The sequence below is a fragment of the Amia ocellicauda genome, chromosome 11 (genome assembly GCF_036373705.1).
Source record: "Amia ocellicauda isolate fAmiCal2 chromosome 11, fAmiCal2.hap1, whole genome shotgun sequence".
Taxonomy (NCBI): Eukaryota; Metazoa; Chordata; class Actinopteri; order Amiiformes; family Amiidae; genus Amia; species Amia ocellicauda.
The window spans coordinates 24,964,865-24,984,537 of NC_089860.1; positions in this window are offsets into that span (position 1 = coordinate 24,964,865).

The window sequence follows — 19,673 nt, forward strand, 5'->3', positions numbered from 1 at the left end:
TAGTGTAGTGTAGTGTAGCGTAGTAAAGCGTAGCATATTGTGGTGTGGTGTAGCGTAGCATAGAGTAGTGTAATGTAGTGTTGCGTAGCATAGAGTAGTGTAATGTAGTGTAGCGTGGTGTGGTGTAGTGTAGTGTATTGTGGTGTAGTGTGGTGTAGTGTAGTGTATTGTGGTGTAGTGTGGTGTAGTGTAGTGTATTGTGGTGTAGTGCAGTGCAGTGTAGTGTATTGTGGTGTAGTGTTTGTGGTGTAGTGTGGTGTAGTGTAGTGTATTGTGGTGTAGTGTGGTGTAGTGTATTGTGGTGTAGTGTATTGTAGTGTAGTGTGATGTAGTGTAGTGTATTGTGGTTTAGTGTGGTGTAGTGTGATGTAGTGTAGTGTATTGTGGTGTAGTGCGGTGAAGTGTAGTGTATTGTAGTGTAGTGTATTGTGGTGTAGTGTGGTGTAGTGTAGTGTATTGTGGTGTAGTGTGGTGTAGTGTAGTGTGATGTAGTGTAGTGTATTGTGGTGTAGTGTGGTGTAGTGTAGTGTAGTGTGGTGTAGTGCAGTGTAGTGTAGTGTATTGTGGTGTAGTGTGATATACACTCACCTAAAGGATTATTAGGAACACCTGTTCAATTTCTCATTAATGCAATTATCTAACCAACCAATCACATGGCAGTTGCTTCAATGCATTTAGGGGTGTGGTCCTGGTCAAGACAATCTCCTGAACTCCAAACTGAATGTCTGAATGGGAAAGAAAGGTGATTTAAGCAATTTTGAGCGTGGCATGGTTGTTGGTGCCAGACGGGCCGGTCTGAGTATTTCACAATCTGCTCAGTTACTGGGATTTTCACGCACAACCATTTCTAGGGTTTACAAAGAATGGTGTGAAAAGGGAAAAACATCCAGTATGCGGCAGTCCTGTGGGCAAAAATGCCTTGTTGATGCTAGAGGTCAGAGGAGAATGGGCCGACTGATTCAAGCTGATAGAAGAGCAACTTTGACTGAAATAACCACTCGTTACAACCGAGGTATGCAGCAAAGCATCTGTGAAGCCACAACACGTACAACCTTGAGGTGGATGGGCTACAACAGCAGAAGACCCCACCGGGTACCACTCATCTCCACTACAAATAGGAAAAAGAGGCTACAATTTGCACAAGCTCACCAAAATTGGACAGTTGAAGACTGGAAAAATGTTGCCTGGTCTGATGAGTCTGGATTTCTGTTGAGACATTCAGATGGTAGAGTCAGAATTTGGCGTAAACAGAATGAGAACATGGATCCATCATGCCTTGTTACCACTGTGCAGGCTGGTGGTGGTGGTGTAATGGTGTGGGGGATGTTTTCTTGGCACACTTTAGGCCCCTTAGTGCCAATTGGGCATCGTTTAAATGCCACGGCCTACCTGAGCATTGTTTCTGACCATGTCCATCCCTTTATGACCACCATGTACCCATCCTCTGATGGCTACTTCCAGCAGGATAATGCACCATGTCACAAAGGTCGAATCATTTCAAATTGGTTTCTTGAACATGACAATGAGTTCACTGTACTAAACTGGCCCCCACAGTCACCAGATCTCAACCCAATAGAGCATCTTTGGGACGTGGTGGAACGGGAGCTTCGTGCCCTGGATGTGCATCCCACAAATCTCCATCAACTGCAAGATGCTATCCTATCAATATGGGCCAACATTTCTAAAGAATGCTTTCAGCACCTTGTTGAATCAATGCCACGTAGAATTAAGGCAGTTCTGAAGGCGAAAGGGGGTCAAACACAGTATTAGTATGGTGTTCCTAATAATCTTTTAGGTGAGTGTAGTGTAGTGTATTGTGGTGTAGTGTGGTGTAGTGTAGTGTATTGTGGTGTAGTGCAGTGTAGTGTAGTGTAGTGTAGTGTAGTGTAGTGCAGTTTTTCACAGAAACTTAAAAGTTCAGCGACAGTGTTTGAGAGAGGAGGAGAAGGAAACAGAGGAATAATACTGTGAAAGAAAATGTTGGTCTTTGTTTACAGGGAAAAAAGAAGAAAGTTGCTTCTCCCCCTCCAGGCCCTAGAACCACATCCCACTTCAGAATAAACACATCGAATAATTAGGAGTTGATAAGCTGTGGCGTTGGCTTCTAGATCTCTCACCGGATGCATGTGATCAGATATGCACCCCCCACACCCCGAACCCCCAAACACCCCAACACTCATCTGTTCAATTCCCCAGCCTACACTGAAGCCCAGAGCCTCTCTCCTCCGTGTCTATCAAAGACTTGATAATTAGTCAGAAGTCAGCTGGCATTAATGTTGCTTTTCTTTTCCCTGTTATTGCTGTTGTTGTCGCTGTGATTTTAACGGCACGCAAAGATAAGAAACAAGCAAAGCTGCCCCATTTTCGTGTGAGGTCTTGTAAGGTACCCACAGTGTTTATATCATCAGGAACAAAGAATGCACTTGTTTTCAGGCAACTGTAAATATATATATATATGTGTGTGTGTGAAACTAAATTCTGAAATGCAAAACAGATAAAAGCAAGAAAGTGTCAAAAACAAGTTAACTTCTTTTTTTTTTATATATATATATATATATATATATATATATATAAAATCCTTTTTGCTCTGTGTTTCTTTTCATGCTGCTTGAACAGACCTAATGAGAGTATTTCTGTCAAAAAATCAATCACAGCCACTGCATAGAGCACATTACAGAACAGACGTCTGAAGCACCGAGTGGGGGACTGGTAACATCTCTATGACTGTTCTACCTCTGGATGAAGAAGGAGAACAAGAGGAAAGAGAGGAACGAGAAGAAGAATGAAATATGACGAACAGCTGACACAAAATAATTGATTAATTGATTGATTAATTAAAGACTTAAAGGCACTTTAAGGAAAATGGTCAGCTTCCCTAGTCTCTAAGGAACCATAAACTATCTTCCGCAGCAGCGTCGGTGGAGGAGAAGCACAGAAATACAGCCGTGACAACAAACACACAAACCCATCCGCTTTTCCGTGAACAGGATTTAACCGGGTACATCTGAGATAATGTAAGTGTCACAGTAAGATACACAGCACGGGCTGCCGGCCAACCCCCCCGGCTCCTGCCCATCTACTATACTCCGCACTCCTCGACTTATCTCCCCAAAACAATGACGGATGTGTCAAACGTTTATTAAGACAAAGATTTATCCCCCGCTGGGATGCAAAAGAAACTAAATCTCTTCCCGGTGAGATTGACAGCGCATTGGAAAAAGAACTAGGGATTTCTGTTTCATTTTATTTTTATATATGCCATTTTTTTCCTTCTCTTTTTTAAATGTCGCCTTTTGTTCAGCTGCTTCTGCTACTGCTGTTAGACTCAAACCCCTTCAAAGTCGAGCTCATGAGCCGACTGGCTGATTGATTTTCTAAATTCCATCACCCCAGCTCCACCGCAGCAGTGTAAACAGGCCGCGCATCCCCGGCAGACAGAGCCAGCAATGCCCGGGTTCCCATCAACCTCATACGTTTCCTGCGTTCCTATCCTGTGTGTGCATGATTGAGCTCACATTAACACTAGACACTCATTCCCTGGCAGTGGGCTGTGGATTTACTGCTGTTCAAAAATACATACTTGTAAAAGTTGTAGGGCCTCCAGTCCTGTGAGTAAGAGTTCAATAAAGTATCTCAGAGCTCTGGAACCAGAACCGAAGAACCAAACCTGTCTGCTAACTGGAGACATGGGCCTTTAATATCTCTTTCCTGTTTTCTATTTTTTAAGAGTTTCAGAACTATGTCTGTTTTTCCTGCAATTTTCATACTTCCTGCAGTTGTCATGGAGTGGGATTAAGGTCTCTTTAACATGGTGCCAGCACTCTGGGGATGATATGGGTTATCTGAACACTAATGTTGGTGACAGCTGCTGGAAATCTAAAGAAAACAGGTCACTCTGTGTTGTCTTTAAGGGCCTCTTACAATACAATACAAGATTTAAATATTTTCAAATTTTATATTATATTTATATAATATATTATATATATTATATTATATTTCAAGTTTGGAGCTTTAAATACAAAAATGGTGTGAGTTTGTATGTTTTCTTGTTTTCTTGCCATTTCTGTTGCATCATTATTAATTCCTTTCCCCTGTGCTAGTCAAACACCACTGGCTGGCACTCATAAATACATATACACAGATACATAGACAGCTCTGGAAAAAATTAAGAGACCACTCCAAGTTCAGAAATCAATGTTAAGTGGTCTCTTAATTTTTTTCAGAGCTGTATACATATATACATACATGTACATGCATACATATTTACACATGCATGTACACACACACACACACACAAACATGCCAATGCAATAAAGCTGTGTGTATGCCAGGGATGTGGACAGGGTAGAGCCAGGCAGCCCGTCTCCCACTGCCCATGTCGGCCCATGTGAGACCGCAGTGCCGGGGGGCCTGTTCCTGGGGGTGGCTCCGTGGGCCTGCGGGGGCTGGCACGTCCTGTCACTTCCCAGGGAGTTCACGCAGCCGGGGGCGGGCGCTGCGGATTCCCCAGCGCGGGGGAAGCGAGCCCCAGCCATCGATCAGCCGCTGCTGCTGGATCAATGCGGCCGGCTCGGCACAGGCCTCTAATGAAGCCGTCTGCCAGAGCGCTCTGCTCTGACATCATTAGCTTGGCTTCTCTCTCTCCCTCTGTGCTTCTCTGCTGCTTTCTCAACCACTCTCTCTCTCTCTCTCTCTCTCTCTCTCCCCATCTCTCTCTCTACCTCTTTCTCTCTCAGGTGTTAATAGCTCCTTCTACTTCAGCGCTCAATAACTGAGAGTATGTCAGAGTGTATCTCTGTGAGCGAGTGAGTGTGTGTGTGTCTCTGAGAGTGTGTGCATGTACAAGAGTGTGTGTGTGTGTGTGTGTGTGTGACCCCATGTCTGCCAAAGTACACAAGCCTCATAGACACTGATCACAGTATATCAGGGTCTCCCCAGGGTGCAGTGCAAAAGTGCTGAAGCCACACAGGAAACAACCGCAACACTGGTTTCATATTAATATGCATGAGCTACAGTGTTCAATTAATATTCATGAGCTACAGTGAAAATTAATATTCATAAGCTACCGGAAGTGGAGTCCGGGTCCTAGACAGCTGGCAGTTCTGTCCCGTCACGAATGACTGTCCATGTGTTTTCTGAGACCTGGACTTTGAGAAGTCAATCATGGGCCTTGCGTCACCCATAAACTATTAAGAAGCAGTATTTTTAATTGAGTCACTTCACAATACAGTCCTCTGTGTTACATTTAGCCAAGGCGTGATTATGTAACCATGTCCAGGGGATAATATAGTGAGCTGTTTGCTTTACCAACAGGCTCACAGTCCTGGGGCACAAACAGGCTCAACAAGATTGTAAAGTTGCCCTGAAGCTGAAATTTACAAACGCGTCAGAAGTGTACAGAGTCTCTGCTGAATTGACGTGGCTGCTTTATTGTGCACGGCAGATTGGGACAGTCATGTTAAGACCAGGAAAATAATGGCCAATTTAAAATTGGAAAAATAAATCACAGATATTCTAGATGTTTTTTATGTTTACATATTAATAACTGTAACTTGATAAGGGCTGGATAAGGGTGACTGCCAATAAATAATAATATTAATACTGTCCCAATAACATAATCACTTTCAGCACCTACACTTCTACAGGCCTGTACCCCTTCATGGGCCACAGCCCTCCGCCTCACCTTACTGAGTGGGAGATGGGGGGTGTGGGGGGACCCCTTTAGTCATCTCCCCCAGAAGGTGTTTCAGTGTGGCGTTCGAGTTTCATGTCTTTCTTGCTGTAAACCGTAAATAGTTCTACATCAATATTTCTCTTTTCTCTGTTTTTCTTTTTTTTCTTTATAAACGAAGCACCTGAAGGTCAACGTCAATTTGTCATCTGATGTGATCTCCATAGAAACGGCATGCCGACGTCTTATCTGTTTCTACAGCAAGGACCCTTCCGCCCTCTCCCTCCTCTCTCCCACTGTCTTCCTCTCTCTCTTTCTCTCCCTCACCCTCTCCGTCCCCCTCTCCTTCTCTCTCTCTCTCTCTCCTTCTTTCTGCCTTGGTTTCTTCACACTATAGGTGTTGAAGGGGGCAGCTCTGGAGAGCGGACAGACACGCAGAGGCAGGCATAAGGCCTCCTGTTTTCCGTTTTGAATGTCTTGAAGCCCAATTTCCATTTGTGTCCCCAGGTGCGTGTGTCCCTGCTGATCTGGAAAAGCTCCTCTGGTTTGATGTGGTCGATGCCTTTCATGGTTTTGAAGACTTGAATCAAGTCCCCACGTAGTCTCCTCTGTTCCAGGGTGAAAAGGTTCAGTTCCTCAGTCTCTCCGTAGGACTTTCCCTTCAGACCTGGAATAAGTCTGGTTGCTCTCCTCTGAACTGCCTCTAGAGCAGCGATATCTTTCTTGAAGTGTGGAGCCCAGAACTGTGCACAGTAACCAGATGAGCTCTAACTAGCGCATTGTACAGTCTGAACATCACTGCCCTTGTTCTCAATTCTACACTTCTGACAATATACCCTAACATCCTGTTTGCCTTTTTTATTGCTTCCCCACATTGTTTGGATGGAGAAAGTGAGGAGTCCACGTAGACTCCTAGGTCTTTCTCATGCAATACTTCATCTAGTTCTATTCCTCCCATAGTGTTATTATAGTGGACATTTTTGTTACCTGCATATATTACCTTGCACTTGTCCACATCGAATTTCATCTGCCAGGTGTCGGCCCACAACTGAATATTATCCAAGTCCCTTTGAATAACTTGTGCTGCCATGATTGTATCTCCTGAGCCACCTACTTTGGTATCATCTGCAAATTTGACAAATTTTGACTATCCCAGAGTCCAGATCATTAATATAGATTAGAAAAAGCAAAGGCCCTAGTACGGATCCCTGTGGAACTCCACTAACAACCTCACTCCAGTTAGAAGCGACTCCTCTAATCGACACCCTCTGTTTCCTATTCATCAACCAGTTCATAATCCATCTACTTACATTACCCTGAATGCCTACAGCTTCCAATTTGAGGATCAGTCTTTGGTGTGGAACTTTATCAAAAGCTTTTTGGAAATCTAAGTATATCGTATCATATGCTTTCACATGATCCACAGCTGCAGTTGCGTGTTCAAAAAATTCTAATAAATGAGTAAGACATGATCTGCCTCGTCTAAACCCATGTTGACTATCTACAAGAATATGGTTTTCATTAAGATGCTCTTCTATTTTTTATCTAATCATTGTTTCCAACATTTTACAGGTGATGCAGGTGAGACTGATTGGTCTGTAATTTCCTGGCTCAGTTTTGTCCCCTTTCTTGTGGATTGGATGACATTTGCTGTCTTCCAATCAGTTGGCACATCCCCTGTTCTAAGTGTCATTTGAAATATTTTAGTTACTGGCCTATAAATTATTTCCCTCATTTCTTTAAGTAGTGTTGGAAATATACCATCTGGCCCAGGTGATTTGTTTGATTTTAATTCTGCTAGTCCCTGTAGTACCTCCTCCTCATTTATCCTGATCTCTCTTAGGGTTTGACTGGACTGGTTGTTAACCTGTGGCATGTTATCCGTTATCCGTATTTTGTGGAAAAACCTCTGTGAAATAGTAATTTAGAACATTTGCCACATCTTGTTAGTTTTCCAAGATACTTAAATGTTTGCCCTTTATCTGTTTCACTTCCTCTTTTATTGACCTCTTGCTGTTGTATGATTGAAAAAACTCTTTGCATTAGTTTTAGAGCTATGTTTCTTTCATTTCCCTCTTTGCTTTTCAACATATTCTTTGTATTGTGTTTCATCTCTATCCCTTTTGTATGTGCTGTACAACATTAAACAATTTTGGCCAGTGTTTTTTGGTCCTCAATTTGCTAAGTTTTGGTACAAATTTCTCATGAGCCTCAAGTAGTATATTCTTTAAATATAACCATCCATTTTCAACTGACTCTGTATCCACTGTGTTCCAGTCTACCGCTTCTAAGTGCCGCCTCATACCTTCAAGGTTTGCTTTTCTAAAATTGTAGACCTTGTAGACTTGGTTCTTGTTTTTTGAAAGAATGCCTCAAAGCTAACCATACTGTGATCACAGTTTGCCATTGGTTCTCTAACTAGTGTCCATCAGACTCTATCTTGGTCATTTGAAAAGATCCAGTCAATGCATGCTCTCTCTCTGGTTGGTTCCCTGACAAATTGAGTTAGAAAGCGTCTGTCACTGTCCAACTCATTGTCCAGCAGTTGGAACCTGTTGGGCATTTCTAGCTCTTGGGATGTCTCTAAGGGTTGTGTACGTCCTTTTCTGTGGTTACGACCTACTGTAACCCAGCAGTTCTGTCCACTTTCCCCCTCTAAGGTCTCAACTCTCCTAGGTTTTGGAGCAAACACCATCTTTCTCATGGGGTGATTGACTAATTCTTCTATATCACTAATACAGCACAGATAAGCTGAGCCTTAAGATCATGGACCTTGATCTCTAGGATTTCAACATGCTGACAACGTTCACAAATGAAATCTTCTTGGATGAGTTCATGTGGACATAGGATTAATCCACGATGGACAGTTTCACAGCAAGCCTCCCCACACCTCATTTTATCTTGTTCTCGTTCATTTTAAGGGTGGAGGGAGTGGGGAGGGGTATTAGAATATTGTCATATTCTAACAACAGTAATAGGACAAATGTGTTTGCCTGTGTGAACTCAGATGCGTCTGGAATGGAGAACAGGACTTGAAGAGAGACAGGAGGGTTATTTTTTCACATATATACTTGATCTAGATTTTTGTGTATATATATAGGTGCATAAACTGCACATTCCAAGGAGATGTACTTATAAACTATATGCAGTACGTATCAGTGGCGGCGCACTTTGGTGTGAACACAGTTAAACCCTCAGCTATGACCTGTAGGATATCGCCTCTTGTATCAGACCCCTGTTTGGTGCAGCTCTTGTGGCCCAGGGTGGGGTGTACAGAGTGGTGTAGGGAGAGCGGAGTAGCAGTGTAGTGAGAGTTGAGTAGCAGTGTAGTGAGAGCTTCAACAAGAGAAGAATACAGCAGCCCGGGCAGGAGAGCGAAAGAGTTCAGAGAAGTTAGTTGTCTTGTTCATGTGAAAATTAGAGAGAGAAGAAGAAATGGGAGGGAGGAGAAGAAAGAGGAGGAGGAAGAGGAGGACATGAAGAAGAAGAAGAAGAAGAAGAAGAAGAAGAAGTAGAAGTATGTAATAAAGGCAATGAAACCCATTCTTCGAGGTGTTTGACTGGGGAATGATACACCCTCCGCTGCGCTCTCCCTCCCTACCATCTCTATAGCAACAGTACAGCAATCCCGTAATGTAATCTCATAGCAACAGTGTCCCCCCAGGCCACACATGTTCCACACACACACACACACACACGCACACACATATACGCACACATACACACACACCTCCCCTACGGCATTGGAAGGGTTAAACTCTGAAGGGTTGCCAGATGCAACTGTTTCGTTGTCAGGGTGATGCTACTGGGCGCCGGACGTACTATCACATCGGCCGGCTGACATTGATGCTGAGCCCTAGTGAATAGGTCAATGTGTCGGTAATCCCGCCGAAGACTAAATGTAGACACAACACAGGGGCCCCAGGAGTGTCCTGCCAGCTAACATTAAACAAACAGACACTGACCCTAGTAGGACACTCACACACACACACACACACACACACACACACAGACACACTCACAGACACTGTGTGAGTGAGTGTGTGTGTATGTGTGTGTGTGTGTGTGTCTGTCAGTTGCCCTGTATTCCAGTGTATTGAAAGTGTGGTGGGCGGTCGCCTGGGGGAAACTAGCAACAGTTGTCGTCTCGGCTGACTCACTGGCTTGTTGAAATTCCTCTGCTGCCTTAAAGAGACTTCGCTGTGTGAGAATCCAACTCATCTCCCTCTCTCTGCCTAAGATTCTCCTTCTCCTTTCCTTCTTTCTCCTTCTCCTTCTCCATCTCTTCATTTTCTCCTTCTCCTTCTTTTTATGATTTGGATTAGGATTATTATGATAAAATTGCTGCAGGTGGAAAAGAGAGACATTGACTCAACCTGGAAGTGTGTTTAATAGCACAAGCACAGGACAATAGTCATAGTTAATTTAAAGTTAATTTGGTACTAAGTTGATTTAGTAGTATCGTGTGTTGCTCGTGTCTCTGTCCTGTCCTCAGCACAACCTCTGTGCAGAAACAAGGGCGTCTGTCTACCTGGCAACAGCCTTGGAGGGAGAGAGGGAGCGAGGGAGTGGGAGAGAGAGAGAGATAGAGAGAGCTGAGAGAACAGGCAATATATATATATAGAGAGAGAGAGGGAGAGTGTCAGAGGGGAAGTGTGTTTGTCTAGTTTTAATGTGCTGCGTGGGGACGGGGTGTCAAAGAGGGTCAATAGATGGATGAGAGGGAGAGAGGGGAGCAAAGGGAGATAGGTGGAGGGAAGCAAAAAGGGAGAGAGGGAGGGAGGGAGACTGATCAGGGACCTCGTTGGTCGGGGGCTGAGGGCGGGGGTGATTGGGGTATTCTCTTTGGAAAGATCAGGGAGATCTCCATCAGCACCCACACACACTGCCGGGACTGCCTGCTGCCAGCAGAGCCTGCCTCCCCCTCTCTCTCGTTCTCTCTCTCCATCTCTCTGCCTCTCTTTATTCTGTTTTATTTTCTCTCGATCCCTGATGTTAATAGCAGTGGCTGGTTGAAGCTGTAACACAAGAAGGACACACAGGATGCCCCCCCCCACACACACACACAGAGCAAGGGCTAGCATTGGCCAATTAAATACATGCAGAGAGGGAGAGAGACAGAGAGAGAGGGAGGGAGAGAGAGAGAGACAGAGGGACAGAGCTTAAAGACTTAAAAAAACAATAAAAACAAGTGAAACAAAAACTTTTTAAAGCAAACAATATATAATAAATACATAAATGAATAAATAAATAACAACTTTGTACCCTGTTGCTGTCTTGACAGGATACCTGCTGCTTAACACCAGGAGTGGAACACTGTGCCGCTCTCCCCCGGAGCGCGGGTGCGGGCGGCACTTCCACAGCACTCGGGAGCCCGGAGAGCGAATGAAGACGTCCATGTCTGTCAAGAGAAAAGGGGGAGAACAGGAGCCCTTCCTCCTGCTGGATAAATAAATAATTTGCAGGCGTCACATCGATTTAAACCACCAGTGACAGGAGAGGACCGCATGGCTCGGCTGGGACACAGAGTAGAATAAGATGGATAGAGTTGGAGAGAGAGAGAGATAGAGAAGGGAGATAGATAGAGGGAGCGAGAGAGAGAGAGATCGATCAATGGGGGGGGAGACTGCAGGGCTGGTGTGTGTGTGTCTGTGTGTGGAGTTGGGGGTGTGGGGTGGACAGAGTCGCAGGGGTATTAAAGTGCGGCTCATTGTCCTGCTGTGGGGTCTCGGCTCACGCACTCTCTCACACTCTGCAATAGGTGGTCTAAAATTGGCCTGAAACGCTGTAGTGCTGGGGTCCTGCAGGGGATGCCCCGGAGAGGTGAGTCGGAGGGGAACTCCCAGACCCACGCACCAGCCCAGGCACTGTCAGCTCCAGCCAGACTTCCTGATCTGAGATAAATATACTGGCCTTATTAGGTTACTATTGATTCGAGCTTCTCTGTAGGTCTGAGGCTGACAGTATTACTGGCCAGTAATGAAGGCCTGGGAGCGAATTATTGCACTGCTGTCAGCCCCCACTCACACGAGCAGCCTGGCTGGTCTGTCGGTACCCAAGCTGGGTTCCTCAGAGCCTCCCCCTCCCTGGTGAGTGAGACTGCCCATCCTGCACGTGTGCACTGGTACATTGACCGTAGGAGTGTCTCACTTTTCACATGGATTTACTGCTGGTATTACTCTACACTACTGCTGTGGTCAGAAAGATGGAGAGACAGAGACAGAGAGACAGAGACAGACAGAGGGGTTCTTGTCCACCCTGGCTACAGGTTCACTAGTGAGGCACTAATTGTCTCTGCTGTCGTGTGTGATGGGAGGCTGCGCACGTGTGGAGTGCGTGTTGCCATGGAGACGCACGCGGAGCTGTGGCATTTAAAAAAGCAGATAAAAATGAGAAGCACATAAAAAAAAAAGTACAAAAATAAAATGAAAAGAGAGAAGAATCTGTGGCGAGGGCTCTAACAAAGCATTGGAACAGGAGAAGAGGAAAAGCAATACCTACAGGAAATAAATGCGATCAAACACAGTTGGGGCGTTTGTTTTGATTTTAACTTCCTTGCGATGTGTTACCTGCGCAGGCCGCCCCCTCCTGCTGCTCCACCGGCCCACAGAAGCACACTGCGTCCAGTGCAGGGCAATGATGTCACTGCAGTACTGTGCCAGAGAGCAGCAGCACACTGGACCAGGTCAGAATCCCCCCCCACCAGGCCTGGGCATCGGGCCCGGAGACAAGGACGCCGCATCGCCACGCCATCGCCATGGTAACCGGTGACACTCAAAGCATCCGTGGGTTCCAGCATCGCCGAGCTGCAGAGTGGGGGGGGAGCCCTGGTCCTGAAGAGCCAAAGTCATTCAGTCCATCAGTCAGGCGGTCAGTCAGTGTGTCAGTGTGTCAGTCAGTCAGTCAGTCAGTGTAGAATCAGTCCTGGTGCACAGGGGTGTTTACAGGTGTGCTCCACAGGTAACCCAACAGCCCCCCATCCTACCCCCATGAAATGCAGCAGCCGTCCCTCCTGCGGCGCTCTGTGGGAAGTGTCCTCCAGCTGGAGTGAGGGGAGCCCAGGTGCACACATGTTCCTTACATGAGTGAGTGAGCGGAGTGAGTGAGCAGTTCACAGGAAAATGGGTCAGTTTTCAAACCCCCTGTCTGTCTGACTCCCCCCCTCCACATTCTCAGGCAGGAACCCTTCTTCCCGTGTGTTTGTACTGCCATCATGTATTTCTGTTCTCCAGTCCACAGCTGACAGCTGACAGGTTGCATAACACATCATCTGAAATTCCGATAGCAGAGGCGGGGCCGGAGCAGCACCGAGTGCAAGGGCTGCCGTTCCTGACACTGTGCTGCTGCCCGCCACCCTGGAGGGGCTGCTGAGAAAGAGAGGAGGCAGGTTTCAGGGGCATCGGCGTGGCAGGGGGGGTTGCTGTGAAAAAGAAAGGGAAAAGGAAGACAGAGGACGAGGGGGTGAATCCACTCATCTCAATTCTCACGGCCCAGAGTGTTGGGTGTGTGAGTGTGTGAGTGTGAGTGTGTGAGTGTGTGTCTGTTTTGCATTAGGAATGGAGAGTGGAGAATTGCCTGTCTACAGCTCTGAGTCACACACCTACAGCTTTACATAAGAGCTATCTGTTCCCCGCTGACTGGGATTTACAGACAATCCAATGGGCTATACTTAGAATTTGAAAAAACACCAACAAACACTCACACACACACACTCACACACAAACTCAACTGTTGTGTTGTGCTTCTGCAGCATTTGGGGTGAGGGCAGAATGTGTGGGCTGTCCCCAGGGTGGAGGCTTGGGTTCTAGCGCAAGCAATGATGGCATTAATCTATTGCCCCCTACTGGACAGCTTGTGAACACAGGTACACACATTCCACAGCTGGGAGCAGGTGGCAGTTCCACTCCTCGAGGGTTGGGTGGCCGCAGGGGTTAGCTTAGAGTCAGACCCCTGGGGGAGTGGGCGAGCTCAGGGTAAGCCCCGCCCCAGCCATCACAGACCCCACTCTGGCACTGCTGCCCAAGGTCTGAATACACACACTTGCAAACGCCTGATCCCGGGGCAGCTGGCAGGGGATCTCCCTCTCCAGCTCTGCCAGCACGAAACAAGACCAGGAAACTCAGACACTGTAGCCCCCCACAGCACACAGCTCGGGACCAGAGCTGCCCTGTGTGTCTCCAAGGGGACTGAGGGCCTCTAGTGGGGAGTTCCACACACAGGTTTGCAAGAGAAGAAGATACAGCTGACGGTTATTGTTAATGGTGCGCGGAAGCTGGAGCAGAATTTACTGTGAGGAGCCTCCCAGGGATCAATAAGTGGATTAAGGGCGGCCTCTAGTGGACATGGGCGGTAATGTTTTTATTTTCATCACGTTGATACAGGCAGGATTCGGCAACCCCAGGTAATACTGCTACTACTACTAATAATAATAATAAATAATAATAATAACATTCACTCACTCATACACACATATACATGCACTCCCTCTCCCAAACACAAATACACACACTTACATACACATACGCACTCACAAGCACACACAATCACACATTTGCACGCACTCAGTCACACCTACTCAGTGGAATACCCCCGTGAGCGCCCTGCCCCAGTTCTGCCAGCCGCTCTTATACAACAGGCCTGCCATGACATCACAGAGGGGGATCCCTGCCTCCCTCTGCTGATAGTCTCGGGTCTCTCAGCATCTCTCTCTCTCTCTCTCTCTCTCTCTCTCTCTCTCTCGCTACAGGGGATGGGGGGGATTTAAAGAAAGAATATTTAAAAAGAGGAAGGAGGAATAGCCAGAAATACACAGCCTCCTCCCCTGTCCCTTCATCGCTCTCTCTGCAGTCTCCATACAGATGCCAGCTCTCCTCTCTCAGACCCTGAGCGCACCTCACAATCCACACAGGTTTCGCTATGGCGCAGCAGCTGAGGCTGACGATGATGAAGATGATGAGAGGTTACGGTAGGCCCTGCACTCAGCCCTGCCTCTCTCATTGGCTGGCATTCAACATCTTCCTCTCTCATTGGCTGTGAGAAAGAGTGTGTTTGTGTGTGTGTGTGTGAGAGTGTGGAGGGGATGGGGAAGGGAGCGCAATGTTTTGGGGGAGGTGGGGGGAGGCATCAGCACATTTCTGGGCAGAATAACTTTGGGCCCTCCCCGGCTCTCCTCTCTCCTCTCCCTCCCTCCCTCTTCTCACCAGCTGTAATTTCACCGGGTCTCCCTTTCTCACGTCAGCAGGCAAGGGGAAGACACAGCATCCCTGCAACAGAGCGAGCGAGCGAGAGAGAGAGAGAGAGGGAAGGGGGGTGGGGAGATAGTTAAAGAGAGGAGAGACTTTTTCACCACCATCCTCTGAAATCATTACTCCACCCACCACCAAACTCCCAAAATACAAAACCATTAAAAATTACCACAATACACTTGGAGAAACAACCCCACATCCTAAGAAACACCCCAACACACCCACACACCCTGAGATACACCCCAATGCACCCTGAGGACACCCCCAACACACCCTGAGAAACACCCACACACCCTGAGAAACACTACAACACACCCACACTCTGAGAAACACCCCCATCACACATACACACCCTGAGAATCACACCAAAACCCTGAGAAACATCCCAACACACCCACACATGCTGAGAAACACTACAACACCTGGAGAAACACCCCAACACACCCACACCCCCTGAGAAACACCCCGAAACCCTAAGAAGCACCCTGAAACACCCACACCCCCTGAGAAACACCTCAATAAATCCTGAAAACACGCCAAAACACCCACACACACTGAGAAACACCCACAATGCACCCACACACCCTGTGAAACACACCAAAACCCTAAGAAACACTCCAACACACCCACACACCCTGAGCAACACGGCAACACACCCTGAGAAGCACCCCAAAACACCCACACATCCTGAGAAACACCGCAACATCCACACACCCAGAGAAACACACCAGAACCCTAAGAAACACATCAACACACCCACACACCCTGAGAATCACCCAAAAACCCTGAGAAACACCCCATCACATCCACACACACTGAGAAACACCCCCAGCACACCCACACACCCTGAGAAACACCTCAATAAATCCTGAAAACACACCAACACACCCACACATCCTGAGAAACACCGCAACACATTCACACACCCAGAGAAACACACCAAAACCCTGAAAAACACCCCAACACACCCACACACCCTGAGAAACACCTGCCTCTCGTTAAAACCAATGAAAGAAGACACAGAAAGAGAGACAGACAGGACAGGAAGCGTGAGAGACAGAGAGATACCCCAGCTGACATTATCTCACACCCTCCTCAGGCAGGGGAATCCCTACACTCCAGTGGAGATGTTGGCCCGCTCAGTCCCCCCTGTTGGTGCCCCTGCCTGGTCACTGTAGGGGGGCTATGAGGGGGCTGCAGGGGGGTGTCTGTAATGAGATTCAGACACTGCAGAGATTTCTGCATCTTACAGCAGCAGCAGGGACTGTTTAACTGTCTGACACACACACACACACACAATCAATCAATCAATCAATCAATCAATCAATCAATCAATCTCTCTCTCTCTCTCTCTCTCTCTCTCTCTCTCTCTCTCTCTCTCTCTCTCTCATAAACACACACATTTTCATATACACTCACACTTTGACCCAGAAACTCTGAAACACATTCTTAAACAGTTAAAATGTTATATATATACACTCACCTGAAGGATTATTAGGAACACCTGTTCAATTTCTCATTAATGCAATTATCTAACCAACCAATCACATGGCAGTTGCTTCAATGCATTTAGGGGTGTGGTCCTGGTCAAGACAATCTCCTGAACTCCAAACTGAATGTCTGAATGGGAAAGAAAGGTGATTTAAGCAATTTTGAGCGTGGCATGGTTGTTGGTGCCAGACGGGCCGGTCTGAGTATTTCACAATCTGCTCAGTTACTGGGATTTTCACGCACAACCATTTCTAGGGTTTACAAAGAATGGTGTGAAAAGGGAAAAACATCCAGTATGCGGCAGTCCTGTGGGCGAAAATGCCTTGTTGATGCTAGAGGTCAGAGGAGAATGGGCCGACTGATTCAAGCTGATAGAAGAGCAACTTTGACTGAAATAACCACTCGTTACAACCGAGGTATGCAGCAAAGCATTTGTGAAGCCACAACACGTACAACCTTGAGGCGGATGGGCTACAACAGCAGAAGACCCCACCGGGTACCACTCATCTCCACTACAGATAGGAAAAAGAGGCTACAATTTGCACAAGCTCACCAAAATTGGACAGTTGAAGACTGATGAGTCTCGATTTCTGTTGAGACATTCAGATGGTAGAGTCAGAATTTGGCGTAAACAGAATGAGAACATGGATCCATCATGCCTTGTTACCACTGTGCAGGCTGGTGGTGGTGGTGTAATGGTGTGGGGGATGTTTTCTTGGCACACTTTAGGCCCCTTAGTGCCAATTGGGCATCGTTTAAATGCCACGGCCTACCTGAGCATTGTTTCTGACCATGTCCATCCCTTTATGACCACCATGTACCCATCCTCTGATGGCTACTTCCAGCAGGATAATGCACCATGTCACACAGGTCGAATCATTTCAAATTGGTTTCTTGAACGTGACAATGAGTTCACTGTACTAAACTGGCCCCCACAGTCACCAGATCTCAACCCAATAGAGCATCTTTGGGATGTGGTGGAATGGGAGCTTCGTGCCCTGGATGTGCATCCCACAAATCTCCATCAACTGCAAGATGCTATCCTATCAATATGGGCCAACATTTCTAAAGAATGCTTTCAGCACCTTGTTGAATCAATGCCACGTAGAATTAAGGCAGTTCTGAAGGCGAAAGGGGGTCAAACACAGTATTAGTATGGTGTTCCTAATAATCCTTTAGGTGAGTGTATGTATATATATATATATATATATGTGTGTGTGTGTGTACAAACATACAAACACATACAGTTTATTCAAGGTATGAAGGGAATAAACAACCCCATCACCACCAAAAATGTTACTTTCTCCCCAACCCCTTACCTTTAACATCTACATAACTATTTTCTCACTTGGTAAGTATACATCATCTTGTGTTGGGAGCCAAGTACTACAGCTATAATAATAAGACTGAATACATACAAAAAATTTGAATTTAAATATCTGAACATACTGTGTGTGTGACAGGACTTTTTGCATGATCTATTATTGGATATATTTTAATGTGTGGTAGTATGCAGGTTAAAATTAGTGATACATTGTAATAGAAGTAGAAATTGTATAATTTAGGTTAAGAGTAGAATACATGAGTAATAGTTAATAGTTGTAAGAGTAAGTAGGTTAGTAGCTGTAGTATAATATCAGATATGTCCATGTGAAATGTCTGATAGGACCAGGGGCCAAACAGGAGGCTGTGACAATTCTGTCCCCAACGGGAAGCCAGCAGGACACGCAGAACAGCACCAATAAGAACAGGAAACAGATATAAAGTATCAACTTTTTAATACATTCTGTAAGTTCTGCAGTTTAATTTCCACACCTCATCTCTGCCTTAATCAGTTTGGAAAACATAATCAGTTACATACAGCCGGTTTTAAATACATTTTATCTTTCAAAAAATAAAAAATAAAATAACATCTGCAATATCACTAGTGCAACATTCAAATCATTAAAAAAAGCTAAGAAAGAAGACAGGAGAAAAATAAAAAACAGACCAAAGATCTAACCAAACTGGTAGATGTCATAGATAGATGACAGCAGAATAAAATCAATGTCATGACTGTACATGAGAAAAAGCCTGTCCGGTATTTATTCCATTTGCTCTATTCTCTCTCTTTCTATATATATATATATATATATATAAATAGTAGTAGTAGAAGTTGTTGTTAAGCATTGCATTGTTTAACTGTCTGCCTGTCGATCTGTGATTCCTTGGTCTCCACTGCAGGAGGGTCAGGGGAGGCCGGCCCAGTGGTGCAGAGGGAGCCGGGGTAAATAAAGTGCAGCTCTGGAGCGCCACCCTGTGCCCGCCTGCTCTCACTGCACTGCCCTGACACCCTGTCCACTCCTATACTGCTCCATACTTTCCTCCTCCCTCGATCCCCCTCCTCCCCTCCTGCTCCCGGCTCTCCAATTCCTCCCTCCTTCCTCTGTTCATTCATCCATCCATCCATTCCCTTCCTCCCCTCCACCCCTCCTTAGTCATCTTCTTCTCCATCCCTCTATCTCTATCTCCTTCTTCTTCATAATGTGTTAATTATCGTTAATATACAATAACTAAAGAATAAATTAGAATAAAACTAAACAAATTAAGGCCAGGTCTGTAATATTATTATTATTATTAACTGGCCCAGGTCATATAAATTGCAAAGTGAGATTGTATCGTGATCAAAAACGCTGTAAAGGACAAGTGCAACAGTGCGTCCATACACACAAAGAAACAGCCACACACTCTTCAATAAACACCCAAACACACACAACCCGGGCAGCAGTGAAGAGAGAGAGAGTTCTCTGTCTTACCCACTGCCAGGGCACTGCTTGGGTTTCCCGCCCTGGAGAGACGGGTTATAATACAGTGCCGTAGGATTATATACAGTGTACTGTGTCTCTAGGACCAGGGCTGGACACCCTGTTTTAGAGTATCCCACTGTGACCCAATGCAGACCGAAAGAACAGCAGCCTTTCACTGGCTTCCAGGAGCTCTGGCACAGGTGAGAGTGGCAGCTCGGCGGTGTAAAACAGGATCACTGTAAACCTGCTGCCATCAGTGGAGCCCCCAGAGACAGATTCAACACCTTACAAGTCAGAAAATGTTATTATATATGTTTCTATGATCCATGTGTGCATACTAATCTAAAGCTTGGAGACATTGCTGTCCCCCCTACCCCACATCCACCCTGCCCCAGGACAGACGTCCCCCTGGTGTAAAAGGGTGTAAATCTCAGTTTTATGGGCAGGCAGGACAAAAAAAAAAACAAAAAATGGAAGGGT